Source organism: Pseudophryne corroboree, chromosome 10 (genome assembly GCF_028390025.1).
Source record: "Pseudophryne corroboree isolate aPseCor3 chromosome 10, aPseCor3.hap2, whole genome shotgun sequence".
NCBI classification, from domain to species: Eukaryota; Metazoa; Chordata; class Amphibia; order Anura; family Myobatrachidae; genus Pseudophryne; species Pseudophryne corroboree.
The window spans coordinates 161,074,765-161,090,402 of record NC_086453.1 but is presented as its reverse complement, the minus strand read 5'-3'; the positions used below and the strand labels follow the sequence as shown (position 1 = coordinate 161,090,402).

At 47.9% G+C, this 15,638-nt stretch overlaps 1 protein-coding gene and 1 pseudogene across 3 annotated transcripts in view; both read right to left on the bottom strand.

Moving 5' to 3' along the window:
* NLRX1 (NLR family member X1) overlaps window positions 1-15,638 on the bottom strand; it is a 477,701-nt gene that overhangs the window by 75,827 nt on the left and 386,236 nt on the right. The window lies entirely within an intron of this gene.
* Window positions 4,355-4,473, bottom strand: LOC134968148 (5S ribosomal RNA; annotated as a pseudogene).

Sequence of the window (15,638 nt, the reverse complement as noted above, 5' to 3'; positions counted from 1 at the left end):
GGAAATGGGGGGAAGGAAAGGGGGGCTAGGGGGGAGGGGGGGTTTGGGGAGGTGGGAAGGAAGGTGAGGAGAGGGGTGGGAGGGGAGAAAGGGGGGGGGGAAAGGGTGGTTATGCTGTAAATTACATGTCCTTGCTTAAATTATTCAAGAAAGATGCTGTAGTTGATGTATTCATTGAGACCATTGGGGGCTACTGTTCCAAGTTTAAATGTCCACACACTTTCTTTCTTTAGTAGGGCTCTTGTTATGTTGCCGCCCCTGATGCCTAATTTAATCTGTTGAAGGCCAAAAACTTTGAGATCCTTGGGTGAGCCTGCATGATGTTGCAGAAAGTGTTTTGCCACTGTGGACAATTGTTTAAATTTTTGTTGATCTGTTCTAGCGTTTCTGACAGACCCAATATGCTCAAGAGCCCTTTGTTTGAGCATGCGGGTAGTCATGCCCACATATTTTTTGTCACAAGGGCAAGTGAGACAATAGACCATGTTGGTACTTTTACAATTAAAGTAATTCAGAATTTGTATCTTATTGTTGAATTTATCAACTACCTCTGAGGTTCTAGAGATATAGGAGCAGGCTTTGCGTTCTCCACATGGGTAAGTGCCTGAGATGATTGGGTTGCTCACCGGTTTTGATGTATAGTGACTCTGGACCAACTGATCTGCCAGATTGGGCGAGCGTTTCCAGCTCATGTCGATCGTATCATTGAGTCTTGTTGCTAAGTCACTATCTGATAGTAATACCGGCCAGTGTTGTTGAAGGATCCCTTTAATGTCTCTCCATTCCTCACAAAATGTACCTACAAATCTAAGGAGTTTGTCTTCTTTATCCGGGGACTTGTGATGGAAAATAAGTGACTCTCTGAATTTCTTGAACAGAGTTTTTTGATCTTTTGATAAGTCTTGAACTGTATCCCCGTTCCTTAAGTCTCTTGGTGAGGTCTTTGCATCTTTCGAGATAGACTTCTTTGCTTGAACAGTTCCTTTTTAAACGAAGGAATTCCCCTTTAGGAATGTTTTGAATAGTGGGCGGAAAATGAGAGCTTTGTTGGTGTAGGAGAGTATTGGTGGCGGTTTTCTTCCTATATAATTCTGTAGCTAGTAAATTGTCACTTCCCCTATAAATCCTCAGGTCTAGGAAAGAAATGCTTTCCCTACTTTGTTCACAAGTGAATCGGAGATTTAGGTTGTTGTTATTTAAAAATACTAGGAATTGTGACAAGTTCTTCAGTTTGGAATCTACTGTACTCTGCATTGGACACCCCAGACAAGGTACTGTGGACTACAGCCTATCTTTGGCTCCATCCAGCCCCTCAGGTTAGACATCATTCACCTCTGTTCTCTGAGCAACAAAACGAGATTAATGGTAAGAACTTACCATTGTTAAATCTTTCTGCAAGGTACACTGGGTTCCACAAGGATTAACATCGGGGTGTAGAGTAGGATCTTGATCCGAGGCACCAACAGGCTCAACAGACCCGCACATACTTGTTCAAGGAATTCAGATTGAGAATGGGCCACGAGGACCCGTTCGGTTTTGGGACTAGGAACAGCGGTGAATAGTACCCCTTGCCTCTCTGAGCCAGAGGCACCTGTACTACCACTCCTGTGGTCAGGAGGAAAAGTAGCACCGAATGCAGAGTGTTTGCCTTTGCCGGGTCCAGAGGAACATCTGTTAGGCAAAATCGATGAGGGGGACGATTCTTGTACGGTACTGCGTAACCTCGAGTGAGGACTTCCCTTACCCAGGCATCGGAAGTGGTCTGCAACCATTCCTGGGCAAAACCTAGAAGTTGGCCCCCCACCATGGGATCCCCTAGAGGGAGGCCCGCCCCGTCATGCAGTAGGCTTGTCAGTTTTGGAAGCAGGCCGACGGGCAGCCCAGGGTCGCTTCGGTCTGGGCTTGGCAGGTCTGGAAGCATGAGCTTGCTTTGGGTACGCCTGACCTTTTGCTTTACCTGGAGGACAAAAGGGCGGAGGGAAAGCACTTTTAGCCTTCTGCGTGGAAGGAGCCGTACTAGGTAGGCAAGCTGTTTTAGCAGTAGCCAGATCAGCCACAATCTTATTAAGGTCTTCTCCAAAGAGAATGTCTCCCTTGAAAGGAAGCACCTCCAGGATTTTCTTGGAATCCATAACCACCGACCAGGATCTCAACCAAAGGATACGTCTGGTCAAGACAGACGTAGTAGCAGCCTTGGCCGCCAGCACCCTGAGACCGCCTCCTTAAGGTACAGAGAAGCTGTGGCAATATATGCAAGACATTGTCGAGCATGCTCATATGCGTTGGAAGGCAGTTCTGCCTCTAGCTCCTGAGCCCACGCCTCAACAGCTTCAGCAGCCCAAGTTGCTGCAATGGTTGACCTATGCACAGCCCCTGTTAGGGTGTAAATCACTTTCAAACAACCCTCCACACATCTATCCTTCGGGTCCTTCAGAGAGGTGACGGTAGTTACTGGCAGAGCTGAGGAAACTACCATGCGTGCCACATGAGAATCTAAAGGCAGAGGAGTTTCCCAATTTTTACATAGCTCCGCAGAGAGAGGATAAAGAGCCAACAGTCTCTTATGCAGTGTGAATGTCGTTCCCGGATTTTCCCAGGATTCCTGATATATGTCAGCCAGGTGTTGAGAATGAGGTAAAACTTGTTTAACCACCTTCTTACGTTTAAATCTGTCCGGAGTTTTAGAGACAGCCGCAGGCTCAGGTTCATCAGAGACCTGATGAATGAGCCTGATAGCCTCCAATAACTTCCCTTCCCCATCAGAAGCATCTGAGTCAGTGTCTGTGGGGTCAGTATATGCACCATCCTCCTCAGAGGATGTGTCCGGGATAGCAGTGGATTGTGGGGAGCTAATGGCCCGTTTAGAAGACGACTTAGTCTTAGACGGGCGAGAGTGAGATTTAGATTTAGTCAGTGACCGGTTCAATTGCTGTAACTGAGTTGAAATGTGATCCGCCCATGGTTGATTAACTGCAGGGACCATAAACTGCTGCATTGGCACAGGTGATCCCACAGGGTGCGCCAGTTTAGTTACAAGCGTGTTTAACAGCGTGGAAAAGTGAGCCCAAGGTGGGTCATTTGTTGCCCCCGATGCCACAGATCCACTGGGGGGTAAGGAACCCCCTGAACCTGAACTCTCATCTGCCAAATTTTCTTCCAAAATGTCTGCAGCATCACCACCACGCAATGTGGGAGAAGCCCCAGCTACATTGCCTGGTGTAGCTGACATAACAAGAAGCACAATATCAGGCAACCTGGTACAATTCTTAGCAGCAATATACCTAGCAAGAACTCCCAGTGTAGTGTGCCTGACTTATGTGTTCAGCACAAACCGGGAATCCAAGAGATATATGGTGACTATAAATCACATAGAAAAATACACAGCAAGTATATTTTTTGAAATACCTATATTATTTAGAAAACCTGACACACTTAGCCTCAGGTTACAGAATATAGGAGTAGCACACTGAGTGACCTACCCGATAGGGCAGCCGCGCAGCAGCTACATGCACACACACATATATAGTCACAAATGTACCATGCAGAAATTATACACCATAAAACTGCACTGGACTAGCAATACAAAGTAATACTCAGTATAGCTATATATGTAAACAGTACATATAACAAAACACAGTAGATACTGTATGTATATCACAGGGTGTTTATACCACAAAGCCCTGAATGTATGCACTCTTTCTTAACTAACACTGTCCCTTGACAGGTAGAATACTTAAGTGTCCTGTAAAATGCACAGCGCTGGCGAGCAGGCGGCTTTACAGAGGAGGTTATGCCCCAGCAGTTCCAGGAACAGCACAGCTCCGTGTAATGGCAGATGACAGGGAGTGACAGGAAGATATGCAGCTCCGGGCCGGGAAGATTTACCCAAATGGCGCCCTGAGGCTGGGGGAGGGGCTACAGGTTATTATTATTATTATTACCAGTTATTTATATAGCCCACACATATTCCGCAGCGCTTTACAGAGAATACTTGGCCATTCACATCAGTCCCTGCCCCAGTGGAGCTTACAATCTATATTCCCTGGGTAATAGGAAGAAGAAAAACAAAGAAAAAGTGACCTTTGTTGGGAGCACTCACTCTTGGAAACAGTTATGATTTTAATTGTAAACAATAATGTAAGAATGAATTAGTTAAAACGTAACCTTTAATGATATTTAAATAAGATATAGGTAAACAAAAATAGATTTTTGTCTAAAATGTGGCTATACAGTATAAACCACCAATTTAAGCTAAGACTGTGAATATATTGATTAATAAATAAGGCATTAATAACAGGCCCACCAGGCATTAATCTACGAGGTTAGTGCAATAACCGATGTAGCGCCGTCACAAAACCTACAACACCTGGTATTCCTTAGTGGTCAACCACCTAAGTACTGACCAGGCCCAACACCGTATTGCTTCCAAGATCAGACGAGATTGGGCATGCGCGGTGTGGTATGGTAGTAGATTGTAATTGATAAGGCAGAAAACTACAGCTGGTATGCAGCCAATAGGTAAACACTAAACCTGGTTGCTGTAATGAAAAAATTATCTCTTAATAGAGATACATATGTTTGACCGTCATTGCACCAAATTGTAACCCAAGTTTATAGGTATACGGAGGTTTAAATCATGTGGTCAATAAAATTTGCCAGCAGAAACTGCCTGTATATTTCTTTGTGTGCTGTGCAGCACCATTGAGAATGGGTTTTTTTATGGGTAAGGCAGATATGAAAACCCTTGTTGTACTGAGGACATGCCAAATTATCTTTATGGGATCCAGGAGAAAATGGTCTCTGTTGCTTACTGGATCTCCCTGTTAGATATTGAGTGAGAAAAAGGTTATTGTGACAATCACGTTGGTTAACATCAAAGCATGAATCTGTTTGAAGTTATATAATGTAATTAAAGCTGAGACTGAAATGATCTAAACCTTTCCACTTTTCTCCCTCCTCGTCACCACAAACAGTATAGGGCAGGGAATGGAAATGGACCAAAATACCGATTTTTCAGCTTGTGAAAAAAAGGGAAAAAGACAGGCTTGGAGAGTGGATAAGGTAGATAAGAATTATATATTGGGAGACTCAATCTCTATTATCCACAAAAAGGCTGACTAACACAATAGTGCCTGAAATAGCAAGTACTGTCTTTGTAACAACATCGTTAAGCCAATATATGCTTGCAATGAGAAAGATTTTGCATGTATCCACAGTGTATCAACAGTATATCTGTCTAGTTTGTTTCATAAAACCATGCCAGATATCATTTACGCTGTAATAGCCAGGATATGCATAATAGCGTATTGCCTGTTGAAACCTGCATGAAGAACGGTGCTGGAATATCAGGAATAAAACAAGGGCAATACCTGTGCTATAATTGCCAGAGCCCTAATGAATTGCTGATTGCTCCTGATTATATCATGTCAAACACATGAAGACACAAAATGTCTAATATCACCATATGTATTTAAAGCACCTGAAAAACAATAATTCCCATATATGATAAATAATGCCTGTAGTAAATGGCATAACTTTGCCAAAAAGACCGGTACACTTAGTGTTGAAATTACATATATGCGTAGCTGGAGAACGGGAGACAAATAAAGAGCAAGATAGGAGAGAATACTTATTGACAAATGGTGTGTTTCTCCCCGCTCGCTGTATGACGCTGACCGCCGGACTTCATGCGTTTTGCATCTATGCGGCTCGCCTGGTCTCCTCTCCTGCCGGTCTGTGGTCACGTGAGCGCGCTCCACCTCCCCATAGCGCAAAGTCCGGCGGTCAGCGTCATACAGCGAGCGGGGAGAAACACGTCCAATGCCTTTGAAGCAATTGAGGAATCAGTAGCCACTGGCACCACAATAGGTTGTTTGCTATGAAAAGCTGATACAACCTTAGGCAGGAACTGCAGATGAGTCCTGAGTTCCGCCCTCTCTTCATGGAAGATCAGATAGGGACTTTTACAAGACAAAGCCCCCAATTCCGACACGCGTTGAGCAGAAGCTAAGGCCAACAATCATCCCCAGGAAAGACAGCCTCCTTGTCGGCTCCAGATGAGACTTTAGAAGGTTCAGGATCCAACCGTGCTCCTTGAGCAGTTGTGTCGTGAGAGCAATGGATCTTAATAACTTCTCTCTGGATGACGCCTTCATCAGGAGATTGTCCAGATATGGAATTATGTTCACCCCTTGCTTGCGGAGGAGAACCATCATCTCTGCCATCACCTTGGTGAAGACCCTCGGTGCTGTGGAGAGGCCAAACGGCAGCGCTTGAAACTGATAGTGATCGTCTAATAGTGCAAACCTGAGATATGCCTGATGCGGCGACCAAATGGGAATATGGAGGTACGCATTCTTGATGTCCAGGGACACCAGGAACTCCCCCTCCGTCAGTACTGAGATGACAGCTCTCAGAGACTCCATCTTGAATTTGAACTCCCTGAGATTATGGTTCAAAGATTTTAAGTTCAGAATTGGCCGTACCGCACCATCCGGCTTCGGTACCACAAAAAGGTTCGAATAGTAACCTTTGTTCCACTGATGAGGCGGAACTGGAACAATGACCCTGGACACTACCAATTTTTGGACAGCTTCCAGAAAAATTGTTCTGTCTGCCGGCAGAGCTAGCAAGCCTGATTTGAAGAAACGGTGAGGTGGGAGAGTTTGAAACTCCAGCCTGTACCCCCTGGATACAATATCCTGTACCCAAGGGTCCAGTCGACATCCAGACGTGGCTGAAATGCCAGAGTCTTGCCCCCACCTGACCTTCCTCCAGGCTGAGATGTCCACCGTCATGCGGAGGACTTTGGGGTACCAGAAGAAGGCTTCTGGTCTTGGGAACCTGCGGGAGCAGGCTTCTTTCCTTTAGCATGACCACCTCTGAAGAATGTGTGAGAAGGCTTGATGTTTCTAGGCCTCGCGGGTCTAAAGGACTGTGACGTGGCTGGTGTAGAAGGCTTCTTTGTAGCCAATGCAGCTGAGGGGAGAAAAGGAGACTTACCCGCGGTAGCCGTGGCAATCCATGCATCTAGCGCCTCCCCAAAGAGAGCCTGACCTGTATATGGTAGTCCCTCCACATTTTTCTAAATTCCGCATCCGCAGACCATTGGCGCAGCCAGAGACCCATGCGAGCCGAGACCGACATGGAGGAGATCCCCGCAGCCATGGAACCCAGGTCCTCCATGGAATCTACCAGGAACCCTGCAGAATCCTGAATATTACATAAAAATAAATCAACGTCACCTTTATCCATCGTAGGCAAGTCCTCCTGCAGAGTGATTGACCACCTGAAAATAGCTTTAGAAATCCATGCACAGGCAATAGTAGGCCGCAGTGTAGCACCTGAAGCCGTGTAAATGGATTTGAGCGTAGCATCCACCTTGTGCAACACATCCCGTATGGCCTCAATCATCAACTGCACCCCCTTAGCAAGTGATGCCGTCCCCCTCGACACATCCCCGTCACCGTCTGCAGTGTCAGAATCGGTGTCCGTGCCATCCTGCATAATTTTGGCAGGTGCACGATTGTGAGAATGTACCGCAGGGGACCCTGAGGGAGCAGTATCAGACCATACAACTATAGAGGATTGCAATACCTGAGTTGCATGCTCAGTTCCTGCAACCCTTTCAGAAAGCTGAGAAATAGTCCCCCTAAGAGAGGCTAACCACTCTGGTTCTCTAGCTGGGATCTGTGCTACAACAGTGCAATCCTGATTACATGGGATGGGATCTTCCTGAGAAGATAGATCCTCTGCAGCCTAGGAAACAGAGTCTCTGTTTGCTAATAGACACCACTCACCCCACATACACACAGGGTACTGGGCAAACCGAGTCCCCCCCCAGAGAGACACAGAGATTGGAGCCAACCCACACACAGCGCTATTACAGGTATAGGGAGACCCTAAACCAGTGCTGTAAACCAGTGCTGACTGTGTCCCTTAATAGGTGACACAGCCTTTACCCATGCGAGCCGAGACCGACATGGAGGAGATCCCCGCAGCCATGGAACCCAGGTCCTCCATGGAATCTACCAGGAACCCTGCAGAATCCTGAATATTACATAAAAATAAATCAACGTCACCTTTATCCATCGTAGGCAAGTCCTCCTGCAGAGTGATTGACCACCTGAAAATAGCTTTAGAAATCCATGCACAGGCAATAGTAGGCCGCAGTGTAGCACCTCCCCTCCCTTCTACAAACCCCTGGTACCGTACAGATAGCTGGAGTTGCACTGGAGGGACTGATCTTCCACGTGCATCTGACTGCATGCAGGAAAATGGCGTAGAAATGCTGCTGGGTCTGCTGAGAAGCTACGCCCCCTTAATGGTGCGGTCTTCCCTATCTTCAAGTTTATACTGACGTGAGGTATTTGTGTGCTGGCTGAGATCCGCAGACCCCGACAGGCTGGATTGGTCAGTGTAGGGTCAGGCGCTGGCTCAGGGCGCCCCTCACAGTATCGCACCTATGTACCGCTGAGCCGTCCGGGAGCGCAGTTAATACTGCGCTCCTACCCCGAAGCCGCCATCTTCACACCGACCCCCCACTTGCTAGGGGGGACGGTGACTCACTCGCCACTTCTTCAGCTCTGCAAGGGTGTGGCGGCGTGCTGCTGGGGTGAGCGTTCCCCTGCGTTGGGGCGTGATCTATCCCCTCTGGAGCTCAATGTCCAGTCAGTGGAGACAGTGGCTCAGACCCCGCAGGGCAAACACTGCTCCCCCCCTCATTCCCTCGCTGCAGACAGTCTGTTGCCAACAGCCTCCTGTAAAAAAATAAACTCTAAAATAAACTTTACTAGAAAAGCTCTGTAGATCTCCCCTAGCTGTGACCGGCTCCTCTGGGCACATTTTGTAAACTGAGTCTGGTAGGAGGGGCATAGAGGGAAGAGCCAGCCCACACGATTAAACTCTTAGAGTGCCAATGGCTCCTGGTGGACCCGTCTATACCCCATGGTACTAATATGGACCCCAGCATCCTCTAGGACGTAAGACAAAAACAGGTTTTTATAAGAGAAAAACCCTCACCTGTGCCGTGTCCCAGTGACTAGTGGAGCGGCTGCCCTTTACAGTGTCCACGCCAGCGTGCGCGGCCCGTCTCCCACGGCCGAGCTGGATCGCAGTTAACAGCAGGCCAAAGAGCCCCCTTACCTCCCCTTGTATCTGCGGCCACGCGATACCAGAGGTCAGCGGCAAGTGTGTGTGTGACTAACGGAAGAACACCGGAGCCTCCGCTATAGTTACCCGGCAACCAGGGTGTGGGAGTATATGGAGCTGCAGCAAACGATGTCTATTTGAAATACATAAAATCTGCATCCCTTGATGTCTTCAAAAGTTCTTCTTTTCTTCTGAGATAAGCTATAATATGGGTTGCAGGAGCAGCCCCCATGTTGATTGCCTGCTTACTGCATGGCACCAACTTACAAACTGAGCTCCTGCGCACGGAGGCGGGGTTATAGAGGTGGCGGTGCTGTGCATCTTGGGAACAGTCAAAGCTTTGAGCTTGTTGGGCCTCGGATCAAGATCCTACTCTACACCCCGATGTTAATCCTTGTGGAGCCCAGTGAACCCCGCAGCAGAAATAACTGACTTCTTGCATTAATCAACTAATATACAGCATATGCAGGCTCTGAATCACTGAAGGGTCACTGCTCAATTCAAATTGCAGGAGCCATTCCACAGGACACATTATCACTACCCCCACAAGAAATCTACTTCAAAGGCCTCTCACACAGATATTTCTCACCTACACAACAGGAATTGGATTCTAACACCTTTCCACAAACCTGCTTTTGTACTGGAATAATTGACTAAATCAGCAACAGAAAAAGCAAAGTTATTTTATTTACAGTATCACTTATTTCAAATATACCCATTATATTAAGGAGCAGCAATAGGTTACAGCAACGATTATAGCGACTACAATCTAAGATGGCGCCACAGATGGCTGCTTCAGAGCTACGCAGCTGAGCCAAAATACCTGTTTCACCTTGTTCTCCCCTGCACCACCGGTGACCAAATACAGCAGGGAAGCCTTTTTAAGTTGGAGCGCTCACGTGGTGCTCCCCCCACATATGGACCCATCAGCATGAAGATCTGCTGCCCTGTGTGGCAGGGATGCAGACGTCGTGGACGCCGAAGTGGATGACCGAGCACCCGCGCCCCTCCCGCGCAGCCCGGGCAGTGACTGGCGAGTGGATCGCCAGCCTTGGAAAGAGAATGATGGAGGCCCTCATGTTGGACCTGGGCTCAGAGGAGAGGCTGTCGCAAAGGTGCCCTATTGAGGTGGCGGCGGCAAGGGCACCGGTCTGCACGTCTCGCAATCCTGCTTTCGAATGTGTGCTCACCGGCAAACAAGTTCGACGTATTGTCCCTCCTTCTGGGCAGCGCAGGGTCAGGCATTACAGGGTCGTTCGTCCTCTGCTTTATGGAGACGTGGATGGACGACCATATTGCGGACAACCCAATGTATCAGCATGTAACTAACTTGTGTCCCTATGGTATGCCTATCTGTATGACTTTACTTGCCACCCCATCCCCACCTGCTTATCTGTTACCTACTTGGCTGTTGTATAGCAAACTGAAGACAAATTTCTAGTATACACAAGTATACCTGGCCAATAAAGCGGATTCTGTACAGAGTTAAAGAATAAGTACAACCATGGAGGAGGGGCGGGTGGGGCTGCAATAGTCTGATAAACAGGCTGCAATGGGTAGCCATGGTGGGATGTACTGGCTGTGGTAGACCCACAGGGAGAGCCACAGGTGTGGTAACAATATGTACAGAGGGAAAAGGTAGCAGGTGCACTGTCTCACACTAGCTCAACCTGTAGTAACCAGAGGCACTTAGCATATTCCTGGCCAGGGCTATGAGCTTACCCACCGCATCAAGGTAGCCTCTCATTGGGTAAGTCCCTAACACTAACTATAGGGGTTCAGGTCCGGGGGGGCCCGTGGTAACAATATGGTCAGCAATCTTTACCAGTAAAGTAGAAAAAGAAGCCCATGGAGGCTCTTGTGCTGGCACTGGTAGAGCTGAGGTGCTCGGAGACATCAGACAAGCTGTGCATGGACCATCCTGTGATAAATTCTGAGGTAAAACCTCCAAGTTACAGGTAGCACATGCTACCAGAGCGGGAGCCCCAGTCTGTTTAGATATGCAATTTGCTAGACATGTCTGTGAGGAGTGTACACACATAATATGGTAATATGCAGAGTGCAACTGGAGCAGTATGTGATAAAGAGCCTTCACAAATATAATGTAATGTGTGGCAGAGTAAACCCAAAACACATCAGTATTCAAAGGTCACTGAATATGAGTGAAAGTACAGGAAAAGCAATTATAATGTACAGCAAGAAACATAAAAGTTCAAGCAGCAGCAGTAGCATAAGTCACATACAATGCAGAAATACAAGTCTTAACTGCAACGGGCACTGATATCAACTAATCAGCCATGTGGAGAGGGCTGATAGGATGCAGAACTGTATACACCCTGCAGTGAAGGGAGGTAAACAGGGAAACTCGACTCAGCCCAACACTCCTGGAGACCTGCAGAGCTTTCGGCTATGGCTGGGAAGCATCTCTATGAAGGAGGATAAGGGAGGAGTAGCCCAGGGCAGGATGACCACAGTGGAATGGCGCCCTGGGCTGGGGGAGTGGCTGCTGGGGAAGAGCTGACCTCCAACACTGGTTCTCCTGGCCTGTATAAGGTCCCCAGCACCAGTGCACATTAAGCACTGGTGGTCTAGTGCAGCCGTGGGGGCACATAATGGTCTGGGAGCACATTAGCGTCGCTGGTCCACTTCCCGTAAATGGTGGCATAAGGACTGTGCAATGTGTGCGTCCCGCAAACGGGAAACTGCCTTACCTGTACTACTATCCATTCGGTGGAGTCCCTTGAGTGTCCCCTGTGCCTCCTGATAGTAAAAGTGTGTCAGAGGGTCTCGCTGAAATCATCAACCCACTCATGGTGTCGCAGCCTGGAGGGGGTGTAGGATGCATCAGTGTTGGCTTCCCGTGGACTGCCAGGTGCTGAATGATCAAAAAAAATAAAAAAAAATAAAAGAAGTTTGGGCTGCATTACTGCAGCCCCTGTTCAGTGTTGACCAGCTCTTGCTGGCACCGAAAAAACAACAACAGATGCCTGAGCATGGGGGCTGGGTATGAGGGAAAAGGAGCCCAGTGCATCCTGGGAAGCTCACAAGCTTAAGATGTTCAGCGCCAGTCCTGGTCTCCGCCAGCCATACATAATCCCTGTAGAGACCATGGACCCCGAAGAAGAAAGAGCTGGTAACACCATTGACATACTGATGGAGCCTCCATTATCTTTGCTGGCAGAGGCGTTAGTCGCAATCAGGCATACGCAGCGTGCCTGGGCGCAAGGAGGCTTGCCTAGTCATAGGGACAGAGTGTTTGGCATTACCTTTGAGTGTATTACTTGCGATCATCCACCAGATGTTGCTTTTTAAAAATCACCATTGCGCATGCGTGTGGTCTTCATTAAAATACAATACTGAACTACAGCGTAAGAACTACTTTACTGGTGCATCTCATTAAGATACAACGTACTACAGTATGTCATACAGTACAGACGCAAACAGTACAGTATATATAGGTGCAAACAAGCGTGATAAAGCCACAGTATAGTCCATTGACGTTAGGAATATGTGAGCATCCAAGTCCCGAAGAAAAATCAACAAATAAAAATAGTAGTGTATATAGACGCAAACGAATGTGTGACAGGAATGGTCTATTGCTGTTAGGGATATGCGAGCGTCCAAATCACAAAGTATTAAGTATAAAGGGGAAAGATAAAAGCTCCTTCCTAAATTCCTGTATGCCAAATCACCGTGCTTAGCATCTCTGTACAGTAATTTCTATTTGAGTACTAAATAGCACGAACAGCTTGTAACGTACTCTGCTGCATAGGCTACAGCGGCAAGTGTTATCTTTCTAAGTATAATGGGGAGCGATAAAAGCTCCTCCAAAAGTTTATGGATACAAAAACACAGTACTTAGCATCTCTGTACAATGGGGGTCATTCCGTCCTGCTCGCTGCAGTTTGTGGCAGCGCAACGATCGGGTCGGAACTGCGCATGCGCCGGCGCCGCAGTGCGCAGGCACATGGCAGCTTTCTTTGCCTAGCAATCAACTCTGAGACAGAGTCGGTCACTAGGCGGGAGGGGGCTGAACGGCGGCGTTAAGCTGCCGTTTAGGGGGAGCGGTCCGGCCAACACAGGCGTGGTCGGACCGTTCGGGGGGGGGCGGGCCACGGCGGCTGGTGACGTCTCACACAGCCGCTGCGGACAGCGGCAGCGACAACTCACTCCAGGCCATATATAATGGACTTGTTAATTCAGACCCACCATGGGTTCTGACGCTTGTGTTAGCCTTGAGGGGGTCACAGAAACTTGGGGTCAGTATCCCCAAGAATCACATAGATTTTCAGAGCCCTTACAACATCCAAGGACTTTGATGGAATTGAGGAGTCAGTAGCAACTGGCACCACAATAGGTTGGTTGATATGTAATGACGACAACCTGCGGAAGGAATTGCTGATGTGTCCAGAGCTCAGCTCTATCTTCATGGAAGATCAAGTAGGGGCTCTCACAAGACAAAGCCCCCAACTCCGACACAAGTCTAGCAGAAGCTAAGGCCAACAAAGTGACAGCCTTCCACGTGAGAAACTTGACCTCAACCTCCGGTAGAGGTGCGAACCAATCCGATTGGAGGAACTGTAACACCACGTTAAGATCTTAGGGCGCAATAGGTGGCACAAAGAGAGGCTGGATGTGCAGAACCCCTTTCAAAAAGGTCTGAACCTCAGGGAGGGAAGCCAACTGTTTCTGAAACAAAATGGATAGGGCCGAAATCTGGACCTTTACGGATCCCAACAGAAGGCCCATATCCACACCCGCTTGCAGGAAGAGGAGAAAATGACCAAGTTGAAACTCCTCCATAGGAAACTTCTTGGATTAACACCAAGATACATACTTTTACCAAATGTGATGGTAATGTTTAGACATTACTCCTTTCCTAGCCTGAATCAGAGTAGGACTAACCTGGTTCGGAATGCACTTCCGAGCTAAGATCTGGTGTTCAACTTCCAAGCCGTCAAACGTAGGAACGGTAAGTCTTGATAAGCGATAGGCCCCTGCTGCAGCAGGTCCTCCCGAAGAGGAAAAGGCCTCAGCTCTTCCAGCAGTAGATCCAGAAGATCCACGTACCAAGCCCTTCTTGGCCAGTCCGGAGCAATGAGGATTGCATGAACGCCTGTTCTCCTTATGAGCTTTAGGATTCTTGGAATTAGTGGAAGTGGAGGAAACACGTACACTGGCTGGAACGCCCATGGAGTTACCAGGGAGTCCAACGCCACTGCCTGTGGGTCTCTTGACCTGGAGCAATACCTCTGAAGTTTTTTGTTGAGGCGGGATGCCATCATGTCTATTTGAGGAACCCCCCAAAGATTTGTAACCTCCGTGAACACCTCTGGATGGAGACCCCACTCTCCTGGATGTAGATCGTGTCTGCTGAGGAAGTCAGCTTCCCAGTTGTCCACTCCTGGAATGAAGATTGCTGACAGCACCACTGCATGCTTTTCCGTCCAAAGGATGATTATTGCTACCTCTGACATTGCAGCTCTGCTCTTCATTCCGCCTTGTTGGTTTATATAAGCCACTGTCGTCACATTGTCCAACTGAACCTGAATGGCCTGATCTTCCAGAAGATGTGCCGCTTTTAGAAGACGGTTGTATACGGCTCTTAGTTCCAGAATGTTGATTGGAAGACCGGATTCAAAGCTTGACCACCTTCCTTAGAAGGTTTTTCCTTGAGTGACTGCGCCCCAGCCCCAGAGACTTGCATCCGTGGTTGGAAGGATCCAGTACTGAATCCCGAACCTGCGGCCTTCCAGAAGGTGAGGCATTTGTAGCCACCAGAGGAGTGAAATCCTTTCTTTCGGTGACAGACGTATCCTCAGGTGCATGTGTAGATGAGAACCCGACCACTTTTCTAGAGATCCAATTGGAAGAATCGATCATGGATCCTTCCGAACTGCAGAGCCTCATAAGAGGCAACCATCTTCCCCAAAAGACAAATGCACTGATGAATCGATACCCGGGCTGGCTTCAGGACATCCCGGACCATTGATTGTATTACCAATGCTTTCTCCACCGGTAGAAACACCCTCTGCACTTTTGTATTGTGGATCATCCCTAGTAAGGACAATCTCCTTGTCGGCTCCAAATGTGACTTTGGAAGGTTCAGGATCCAACCATGGAACCTGAGCAGATGAGTTGTGAGAGCAATGGACTGTAACAGCTTCTCCCTGGATGACGCCTTTATCAGTAGATAGTCCAGATATGGAATTATGTTCACTCCCCGTCTGCGGAGAAGAACCATCATCTCTGCCGTGGAGAGACTGAATGGCAGCGCCTGAAACTGATAGTGACTGTCTAACAGTGCAAATCTGAGATAAGCCTGGTGCACAGGCCAAATCGGAATGTGGAGATACGCATCATTGAGATCTAAGGATACCAGAAACTCCCCCTCCTCCAGACCTGAGATCACCACTCTCAGAGACTCCATTTTTAATTTTAACTCCCTTAGATAAGGGTTTAACTATTTTAAGTTCAAAATTGGTCTG